Source organism: Misgurnus anguillicaudatus, chromosome 15 (genome assembly GCF_027580225.2).
Source record: "Misgurnus anguillicaudatus chromosome 15, ASM2758022v2, whole genome shotgun sequence".
Taxonomy (NCBI): domain Eukaryota; kingdom Metazoa; phylum Chordata; class Actinopteri; order Cypriniformes; family Cobitidae; genus Misgurnus; species Misgurnus anguillicaudatus.
This window is the reverse complement of record NC_073351.2, coordinates 28,653,337-28,664,376: the sequence shown is the minus strand read 5'-3', so window position 1 is coordinate 28,664,376 and position 11,040 is coordinate 28,653,337. Positions and strand designations below refer to the sequence as shown.

Genomic DNA, 11,040 nt, shown 5'->3' with positions numbered 1-11,040 from the left:
AATTACCGGCAACCCAGCTGCAATAACATTGTAATTTCTACGGATTTTTTTTACAGTGCAGTTACTTCTGATGCAACTAAATAGCGAGCCTATAGACTGTAAAACAATTATGTTTACTGTAATACAAAAGTCGATTTTTACATTAAAATTTAAAGTCTAATGTTAAAAAGCATGTTTCTTATTCTCACTACTAAATACTTTGGTAAGTTAAAAAGAATAACGGTAACATTATTAACTGGTTGTTTATTAGCATTTATACCACGGGTCTGTTGAATGCTGTATTCTGATTGGTTGAGAAATGTTCAGTGGGTATGCATTAATTGCTGATAACCGAACACCTAACTTGTCAAATGTTTAAAAAATAGGCACCAGAGCAATGTTTGTGGTTATCGTGGTATAAGAGGAATAATTGACTCCGGGCCATTGAAATATTTGAAAATAATGCGTAACGGCACGACGCGAATTGCACATTGGGTTTGCATTGTTTCCTTATAATTCAATGGCTCGTCGTCAATTATTCCTTACTAATATTACTGAGATTTTGTCTGTTTATTAGTACTTTTAGCACATATTAATGCCTTATTCTTTAAAACCGTATTCTACATAATTAACCAATACTTCTACCAATACTTAAAATTAACAACTACTTTACTAAGTATTAATAAGCAGTAGTTGAAGTATATTGAGGCAAAAGTAGTTAATAGTGAGAATTGGATCCTAAAGTGGGACCAGAATAGTTCATGTACTTTTATATGTATTCAATGTATTGTTTACTAAATAGTATTTAGAAAGTAATTAGTGATTTGTACAGTAATCTAGTTACTTATTTGTTAAAATATATTTTTTAGGTTGAGCCGGATCTTGAAATTGGTGACCTTTGTTTAAGGACTAAGTTTTATGCCAAATACGCCTGCGATATCTGCATAAATGTGCCTATTTATCTCCTATGCCTGTTTTAAAAAGACCAAAACAATCTCATGGTAATCTTATGAGAGTCATTAAATGAAACATGACTTGAATTTGCATACAGAAGAGCAACGCAGAACAAAACAAGAAATTGATGTTCATCTACTTTAGATTCAGAACTCATTTTACAGCATATATATATATGTATATATATAGTGCAGCCTTATAGCACCAATTCTCTGAATGTTATTCCTGAGGTGACCTTTACTGGGAATTTGTATTCTCCTCATTCTTACTGAACTCACTGTGAATTTTTTATTGCAAATGAACAATGATCCAGTCAAAATGAAACACTGTTCGGCAACCATAAGCAGTAATTTAAAGTGTGCAACAGGATAATAAACAGGGAAATACAGAGCCCTAATTTATCTGGAATTAATTACAGCACACTACTACAAAAAATGCACACACACTCATTTTCCCAGCAATAATAAGTGTACATTTACTAGACTGGAAAACTGTGCATGATATTTCTGGAACCATATTCTCAGTAGAGAAGCCGAGGAATTGTGTGAATTTCTACAAAATGACGTGTCATCATTGAAATGATATGTGTCGCAGAAGCCTGGAATACCACCTGTTTGGCCCCTAAGCAGCATCCAACAGATGTCCTCTAAAAAGGAGAAGAACCGCACTGGAGCTACGATGCCCATCTGCATGATGAGGTATTAATGAGTCTGCTCTGATATGTAGCCCCGTCTCCCCGGGAACTCATTACGGGTCCTGTCAAATACACAGAGCCTTCATTTTGCTTGGGAAAAAGGATCCACTGCTCGCAGTCATTCAGAAAATTCACTGTACTATGATAGTTTTGAAAAAGGCAAAGCTAGTTTTCAGTAGGAAAGATGGGCTGTTCTGTGTGTCTTTTATGTTTTTTTATTGAGATACACACTTCACTTGAACATAGAGGTTGTGAAGAAATGCTTAAAGGGGTGGTTTAATGCTATTTCATGCATTCTGACTTATTAACACAGTTTAAGAGTTGTAACCCTCATGCTTAAAGGAGCATTTCACCCATAGAAACATTAATCTTTATTAAAAGTGTGTCATATTTGTAGCCAAAATGTAACATACATTTCGAATTTGGTGCCAATTTGATGGAGAAAAGGGGTGTTTGTAGTCTCACCCCCTCAACAAACATATTGGACTTCCTTCTTTCAATGATGCAAAATAATGATTTTTTACATCAGTGAAAGAAGGAACTACAACACTGAAATCTGTATTTCTCCTGTCTCTGCAGAAACTGAGAAAATGGTGCACGACCATTCAAAAACATGACTGGGGTGATGTTTTTAATGCAAATGGGTGAAGTGTCCTTTCAACATAAGCAAAGTGTCAAAAAAGCAGTTGAGCTTGTAACAGAGTATTTCTGAGCCAAACTCACGCCTCCCTTTTCCTACAAGTTTCGTAAAGTTTTTTTTCAAATGGGGGTATCCGTTATGACTGATTGACCCCATATTCCTTTTATGGGCCTTTACCCCAGAAAAGCATGCCTGCCCTGCACGTCAAGTGAGAGCGAGAACGTGCATTAACATTGCTCCGTCGAGTAGAAGTCAACGGTAGACTAATGTTACGTTCAGACCAGCCACAGTAGAGGCGACAAGCGCGAGTAATTTCAATGTTAAGTCAATGTAAAGATGTGTTGACGTGCGTGTGGAGGTCTCTTGGTGCAAATGCGGCATTTAGTGCGGTGCGGTAGACGCGATTCCGCCTCATTCGCATGTCTAGTTCGCGCAATGGGGCGAATTGAAAAATTTTAACTTTGGCAGATATAGGCGCAGCGTTAACCAATCAGGAGCTTGCTCTAGTAGTGACGTGATTACAGAAAGCGAGGAGAGTTGCAGAAGCCCCTCCATTACGCGAATTTCCGCATGAATGTCTTGATGACTAGAATTTCACGCGCGAATGAAGCGAGTAAACTCAAAATGTTCAAGCGGCAAACTAGACGCGGTAGACGCGAATTTGACGCCTCAAACGCAGCTGGTGTGAACCCACGGTATCACTGCACAGCACACGATAACTTTGTTTTAGCAACATAGTTCGACAAAAGAAGTGTTTTTTTGGATGTTAGGAGAAGAAAACCTTATTTAGCTTTCCCTGTCTTAAGACAACAATAGATGCAGTTCATTTTTTCCCAGACAGCAACGTAATTGCAAATGAGTTTGTTTGTTCCTTGGCTGCATTTCGGAGAGGACTGCTTTACAAACAAGGATCAGTTTGACGCAGGATTTTCCACTTGTTTACAACTGCTGGAGCGGTCAAAACTTTAAAAGACTACGTTTAGGAGTCACAACCACAGGCGTAGGTTAATCAAAATCTCACGTGTTTTGTTTGCAATCGCGCATACTTGCATGTAATGTAAACAACAGCAAACATTTTTCGCCTCAGTTGGCATTGTACTACCTTTACAACATTTACACCTTTTAAAATGGGCAAATGCAGTAAAAACACATCAAGAATTATGTTGCTTTTTTATTAAAATAGCGGATAAACAAACAAGGATTATTTACAGAGACGTACTGCTGTAATCGTTGCTGCTGTTGTTCCTGTTCGTCCATTACTGACTCAGTATCCGATTCTGGAATATATGTATAATGTAAGGCTGGTTATTTAAAAAAAAAAGGAAAGTTTAATTTCCATCTATGTCAGCTGAAAATCCAAAAGTAGTATCCAAACCTGCGCGTACTCGTAACTCTTCAGCTCTGCCCACCGCACGCCTTCAAGTGTTCATCCTTTTCCACCAAAAATCGAAAAGGCTGTTCTTTCTTTTATAAAACTGACAACACGAAATACTCTTTGGACATATGAAGGATGAAATACTTCTTTATTGGTAAGCAAGATTAACATTAGATTGGCAAAAACGTTGTGTGTTATGTCAGCTTTAATACTGTACATCCCAGATTTGCAATAATCTTGTAACTCCATTTGAGCTTAATTTGGGTAAAATGTTAATAATGTATACATACAAATATCTTTCCATATATAAAGCCACAATATCAACTTTGACAACACAGTGTTAAATTATTAAAATGTTTTATCCATTTCCTGAAAAGTAGTGGTTTTGGAGATTTAAGGTTTCCACCTGACAGCGACAATATACTAAATTGCATGCAGCAATTTTATAGGGTAGGACAGATTGTGGGTAGTAATAATCGCTAAGGTAAAAATCATCACAAAATTTTTATTTTTATTGCTTTTCTTAGAGATGAGACTGAGAGCAAAGAGACTTCTGCATCACAAAATGTGCTCAAAACTTTTACGACCAACATCAAAATTGACTGTGTTGCTACTGTGTTAAATGAAGTTTAAATGAAAAGATTTTTGGGTGGGGCTGTGTGGTATCCAATATGAGATGGAAACCCACGAGAAAGGTTAGAAGCAATGAAAGAGTGTGTGAATACATGTGTGTGATACTTTACCACAAACACACACATCACAAGCAACTAAACAACCACCTCAAATAGCCTGTATGTGGGAACATGCCAAAATACTTTACATGTAACGCTTATGTGAAATGTTTAGCTTGAGTAGTTTTGCTTGTGCTCTCAATACATGCCATTTGGTTTGGCATTCTGTTATCCAATGCAATGCCGTTTCTCACTTGTCTTTATATGCAAAATCAACCCTTCAAAACAAAAATCAAATTGGACAAACCTTCAAAGTAAATGTACATTTTTCCTGCATTCCTATTGAGCAGTCAAAAGCAATTCAGTCCGGCTGATGCTGGCCGTCCGGTGTGGATGGTATAGTTACGCAGGAGGTCCCATCTGCACCTTCATAACAGCACAATAATATAAATGATCAAATGTGACATCACAATGCCACATGAGAGTGACCGCAAAGAGTAATAACACAGCGTGATGAAGGCCTGCTTTCTGCCGATCCCCTGTAAATGATCCAAACCATCTACAGAGAAAAACAAACACAGGTGGCACATCTGATGCAGTTTATTATTGCTCTGATAAGAAACACAGTCCTCTCACCTCGAGCGGTGCTACGCTTTTGCTTTTTATGACCTGCAGGACACAAAAATTTTATAAATAAGGAACTAATTTATTTTAAAAGGTCAATATTATAATGAATGTTGTAAAATACTTACTTATACTGGGTAATTCATTAAGTTTTTCATCATTTACTCAACATTCCAAACCCAAATTAATTTCTTCCTTGATGAGAAAAGAGACCATAAAGTAATCCAACTATATACTGTATAACTAATATAATTGTGTGAGAAAAATGTTTGTCATTGCTTATTGCACCGTTAGGAAAAAATGCCCAAAATAATAGTTCCTAGGGGTGGTACCCTTTCAAAAAGTATACATTTGCAGTTGATATTAGCATTTTAGAGGTAAATATTGGTACCAAGGACATACATATCTCTAGCTAAATGGTACAGTACATATTAGGTAGTGGTGGCTCGTGACTGCTCTTCCGAGGGGCGCAAATTCAAAATATGTGTTCGAAGTGTCATGTGTGTTGCTCGTGTTTTCAAAATGTGTGTTTGTTGCGTCATGTGAACCATGTGCATCACGTGTTTCGTCAAAATAAGTGCCTGCTGCACACACGTCAAAACCGTTTATGATAAAAGAGACGCTCGCGTTCACAAAATACTCGCAAGACACTCCCTTACATTAAACTCTGATTACGCATGAGATTATGCGAGTATCTGGCAAACGCGAGCGTCTTTTTTATCATAAACCCTTTAGACGCATCTGCAGCAGGCACTTATTTTGACAAGACACGTGATGCACATAGGATCACTCAGCGCGCCGAACACATATTTTGAAATTACAAACCACACACATGACGGGCCACATACATGTTGTGACGAACTTCCCATTGTCCCCCCTCAAAAAAATAAGTCATCGGCCGCCACTGATATTAGGAAATTTTTTAAGGGCACCGTCCCAGTGACAGCCTTGGTCCTTTTTTTCAAACAGTGGGGTAACAGTTCTTTGTGACTTTCTAAATGGCATTTTTGGCTAATTCGTATGAAGTAAATCGTACAAAAAGGCATGATTGTTAGGAAAAAAGCATTAATGAAAAGCCCTGCCACCTCCCAACATCATAGGGGTGAAAGCTAATTGTACAAAAACATTCAAATGTAATCACACAAATTACCAGCCTCGTAAAATATGTACGAATTGCCATGAGATTGCGTTTAAATTGCATGACAAATTTACTAATGTTATAGCACACTAAAACATTGCAATGACAAGTTTTTTCCTAACCTACTTTACACTCCCTATTTATCTTTTTGCACACATTCTGTGCCGAATGAAACTCACTACCACTGAGCCTTAAAATGTCACAAGGACAAGTGATGTTAGCCATCAGATGGCCTTATTTTTAGCAGTTTCGGGTGATATTCTTAGCCTGTTAGTTCCAGGTGTCCTTGCAGGCTTGGCAACAGACGAGTCTTTGACAGGACTGTCAGATTTTCCTAGTCGATCGTGGGTTTTATCAGCGAGCTGCAGATAGGACTCCCCACGCCTCAAGCTAAAGTTCAAAGACTTCAACCACCAGGAAGTGCTTTATAATACCACTCCATGGATAATGGCCAAGCATAAATCACAAAAATCATTCACATCTTAACTCCCGTGATCACCCAGAGCTCCTAATCTACTATGTCCAGAAGATAGTGAGGGGAAAAAGCAGTTGCAATCTTGTTTAAAATGTTCAGCTGTATTATGAAAACAAGAGCAGGAGTTCATTCTTACAGATTTATTTGATTTATTTATAGGGGTGCACTGATAAATGCAGATATACACTTATAAAACGATAACTATTTTGAATCGCACAGCTGATATTATTCACAGCTATTTCATGCACTACAGCTTTTGAGCATTAAGTCCTTATCAATCTGAAATCACTGTTAGTTTGAGTCGTTCATAACATGCATTTGAAAAAGCAACACTCGTCAAACATAATCATTATACATTTACATTTTATTTCTATGTTAATAATCAGTGGTGGCTGGTGCTAAAAATTTTTGGGGAGCGCATACACTGGACTTAAACTTTTACTGTATAATGCAGGTCTGCAAATAGCCGTTTATCAGGTGATGAATATCATTACTGCTTAGCTAAAATGCTACTGTTGAAGTCAACTAAAGCATGAAATAAATGTTCTATGTGTAAATCTGAGTATAATGTGGGTTTATTATTAGTAATTAACTAATAAAGGTAATCATTCACACACACACCTAGACACGCACACACACGCAGACACACACACACACACGCGCACACACACACACAACTAATAAAGGTAATCATTCACACACACACCTAGACACGCACACACACACACACACACACACACACACACACACACACACACACACACACACACACACACACACACAGAGTAAAGTTGTCTAACGTTAATCACAGACCATTACATTGCAACAAAGTTGACCAAGCCACGTTAAATACTTGATCATCATATCCACGCAACGGCAGTTCAAATGCGGCACAAAATATCACACAGTATATCACGTAAACTTTTAAACAGCAAACAGGGAAAACAATAAATGACTTACATAGCATCCAGCTAACGTTAGCCAACTCCGTTTGCCTCAAGGTATTTCACTTGCTTTCAGTGATCCGTACTGTATCTAGCAGTTACATGGCAATCTACAACGCGGTTATGAGACTCGATCCAAACGCATGAGGTCAAAGACATAATAAAGGATATTGATTGGCCTACAACATACGTGGAAGGGTTTGGGGCGCACAGTCCTGCGCCCCAGGGCGGATCCAAAACCAGCCAATTAGAGCTCTGCCTCAGGTCACATGTTTTTCCCCTTTTAACTGACCTAAATAGAAACTCGTTAGGGGTGTGCCCCAGACACACAAACATGACACACACACAACGAACACAGTTTTGATTTTTTTTTTAATGAATGATAACATGACTAACAGTGAAATAGTACAACTTAATGACTTTATTTTGTATTAATTTGCATTATATATTTAACTTTTTTGTAACATTTTACAGTTTTTACCAATTGCTTACACAAGTTTTCAAAACTAAGTCTCATTTTTTCAAAACTCTACACACAATTCTTAAAACTGCACACACAAAATGCAAAATAGCACATATCTCCTTCAAAATGCGACACTGCATTCAAAATGCCACAAACACATGTCAAAATGAAGCATTTGCATCAAATGGCAAACACTTCTTTCATAATAATACATTTTTGGATATACCATCTAAACACTGCTGTTCTAAAGCTCTTTGGTCTTTTATAGGCTTATATCTACATTTCAATACAATGTTCTACCTAGAAGTAATCTGCTGAGAGGGGTAACAAGTACACTGGAAACGCCAATCCAATGTAAAAACAGAAAATATTTATTATTTCAAACATTACTGTTGTATACATTAGCATACATCAAAACTATAAACATGTAAACCAAAAGTATATTCTTTACAGTGGAATACAGTAAATTGTGTCTGGTGACCCGGTCCAGGAAGTGGTAGGGGGGAGGGGGTGCAGATTGACAAAACAGGTAATCTGATCTTTGACCTATTTATAGGCCTATCTATACTACTGTAAAGTAAAGCAGTGATTGGTTAGTGATCAGTTAACCTATTAGTGTTTGCACATGTGAGGAGTGTGTCTGTGTGACCTGGTAAATAAGTGTAGCATTTTGATTGGTTGTGTTTGGAAAAGGAAAGCAAGTGACTTCCTCATAAATCTTTGTGTTTTAGGTAGAGAATTGTGTGTAGTGTTTTGAAAAAAGTGTTTTATGCAATTGAAAACTGAGTCAAAGACTGAGAAATAGCTTATGGTTTTGAAGATTTTGCATGTAGTTTTGCACTTTGAGTGAGAGCTTTTTAAAAATCGTGTGACATGAAAAGATTTTGTGTGTAACCAATCGTAAAAAACTGTAAAGTAGCTTTCTTCTCTGGCCGCAGCGCCCCCTATTGACCAGCCACCACTGTTAATAAGAAGATGCAGTATCTAGAATTTTCACATTTTCATATTGCAGTTTAAAAAAGCCTTTAACTTCATTAATTTCCTTTGAGGAAAACAAAAATCATCACTGTTTTTTATACTTTTAAGACAAATATCTAAAACAAAGGTGTACTTGAATTGATTTAACAAAATGTGAAATCTGCTAAGTTAAATAAAATGTAAAAAACGATTATATTATATGGCATGGTTTATTGAAACATTACTCCAATTCTATGAGAGGGGTTTCTGGAAAACGTTCCTCTTTTCTCTGGAGTTCCAGTATTGGCTATGTTTACAGATTATCAAAGATGTTTACATATCATAAATCTTTTGGAGAGTTTTCTGGCCACTGGGTTTGGAGGATGTAAAATATCAGTCACTGTCATCGACAGTTGGTGCTCATCTGACTGTGGTGGGGATGACAATGAATCACTTCTCATTCCAGCACAAACACACACGTCTGTGTACAGTCTTTGCCGTCTCCCACAGTGGAAACGTGGGCGAGAACGTCAAAAACGTCTGCGTTTGACAACCACTGATGCTACCTGCATCTGTGCAATCATAGCAAAATGTGGGTGTGCGCAGCCCTTAAAACTATTTCTTGCCATCTGAGCTTCCTTGGCAAAATCTTGGCAATGTTTTGAGTCATCTCTGCTGTTCAGATTATAAATACGAACTGTTGGATGGGTTGATAACACCAGTGTACATGAAAGGATGTTTTAAAGGAATAAAGTGTTGTAAGATGCCATGGCTTTCTGCTCAGCACTACGACTCTAATAGTTCGTAATTGTAATTTTAAAATATGGCTCAGGAAATAAAAAACTTGACCACTGTTAAAGTACTGTAAATGTCAAAAGGTGGCATAGACAGCATGGTGGGTGGTTTTTTTTTTCACACAAACATTGTAGTAAAGGTATTATTGTCTAAGCATGAACAGATGTACAGGTTGTACCCAGTCGATCTGGCTCCTTGTCTCTGAATACTGAGATGAGCATGCAAGGCCAATCTATCCTCGCCTCATTTTCCCCCTAATGAGATGAGGATCAAGGATGATAGAGGTTGCAAAACAAACAGCCGGCTCTATATCAACACGGAAGCCAATCAATTTCCACACATCGCAGGGCTAAAATGAAAACACTAAGATAAGCGATTTACTATAAAGAGAATTATAATTGGCAGAGGGGCGTCACAAATGTGGCATGAACATGGCTTCGATCAGATCTTGGAAGATGACTGTATGTGACATCTTTGTGAGAAATTGTCTCACTAGGGAGTTCTCATGACAAGTGGGTCACTATGACAACCGCATGGAAACTATGCAGCATTAATTAAAAAAGATATGTGTTGTGGTATCTAAATTAACCTAGAAAATGCTGTATTTTAAACAACCCAGCATTTTTAAAGTGTACATACTCTCTTAAAATAAAGGTGTTCCATGATGCCACAGTAGAACCATTTTTGGCTGCAGTAGGGTTCCATAAAGAACCTTTGAGATACAAATGTACCCAAGCTGTCACTGGGGAAGTACCCTTTAAACAGTTCCCAATACACACCATTAGGTACAGATTCACATAACACATGCTGTTTCTACTCATCTCATGCTAATCTTCAGTTCCTGTAGAGTAGTATTACATGCTTCATATCTCGGAAGAGTCTTTAGTTTCATCCGATTTATAAAAGCAGATCAGCTCTAGCAATTGTTACCGGAAAAGCATGAAATCCCAGAGGTGTCCAAGCGGGAGGAGCAAGTCACAAGCAGGCAACACACACAAAACATTATCCCAATATCTCTGAATAACGTATGATTCACTGCATGTTTCTGTCGTTTACATTATATGCACTTACTCGCCGATTGCCAACAAAACATAGACATTTGATGCAGTTTTACGCATGCAACTCGTGACCCAGTTGGGACTGCCCCATTTCAACAAAATCCAGCCTTAAACAAACACACAGGCAAAACGCTGTTGCTATCACGAAAAAACAAACTATATCCATTGTTTCCATAAGGCTTGCTTACTTGGAAAGTTGAACAAGGCTTTCTTCTTCTTACATCCAAAAACACACTACTTCTTTCGTGCCATTGTTAAGTCTTCATATACAGT

At 37.6% G+C, this 11,040-nt stretch overlaps 1 long non-coding RNA gene across 1 annotated transcript; it reads right to left on the bottom strand.

Moving 5' to 3' along the window:
• Nucleotides 1–1,284: 1,284 nt before the first annotated feature.
• Nucleotides 1,285–4,985, bottom strand: LOC129419734 (uncharacterized). Its single transcript, XR_008636646.2, has 3 exons — nucleotides 4,950–4,985; nucleotides 4,621–4,739; nucleotides 1,285–1,689 (listed from the first exon to the last, which is right to left on the bottom strand). It is a non-coding gene; the product is annotated as an uncharacterized lncRNA (long non-coding RNA).
• Nucleotides 4,986–11,040: the final 6,055 nt, after the last annotated feature.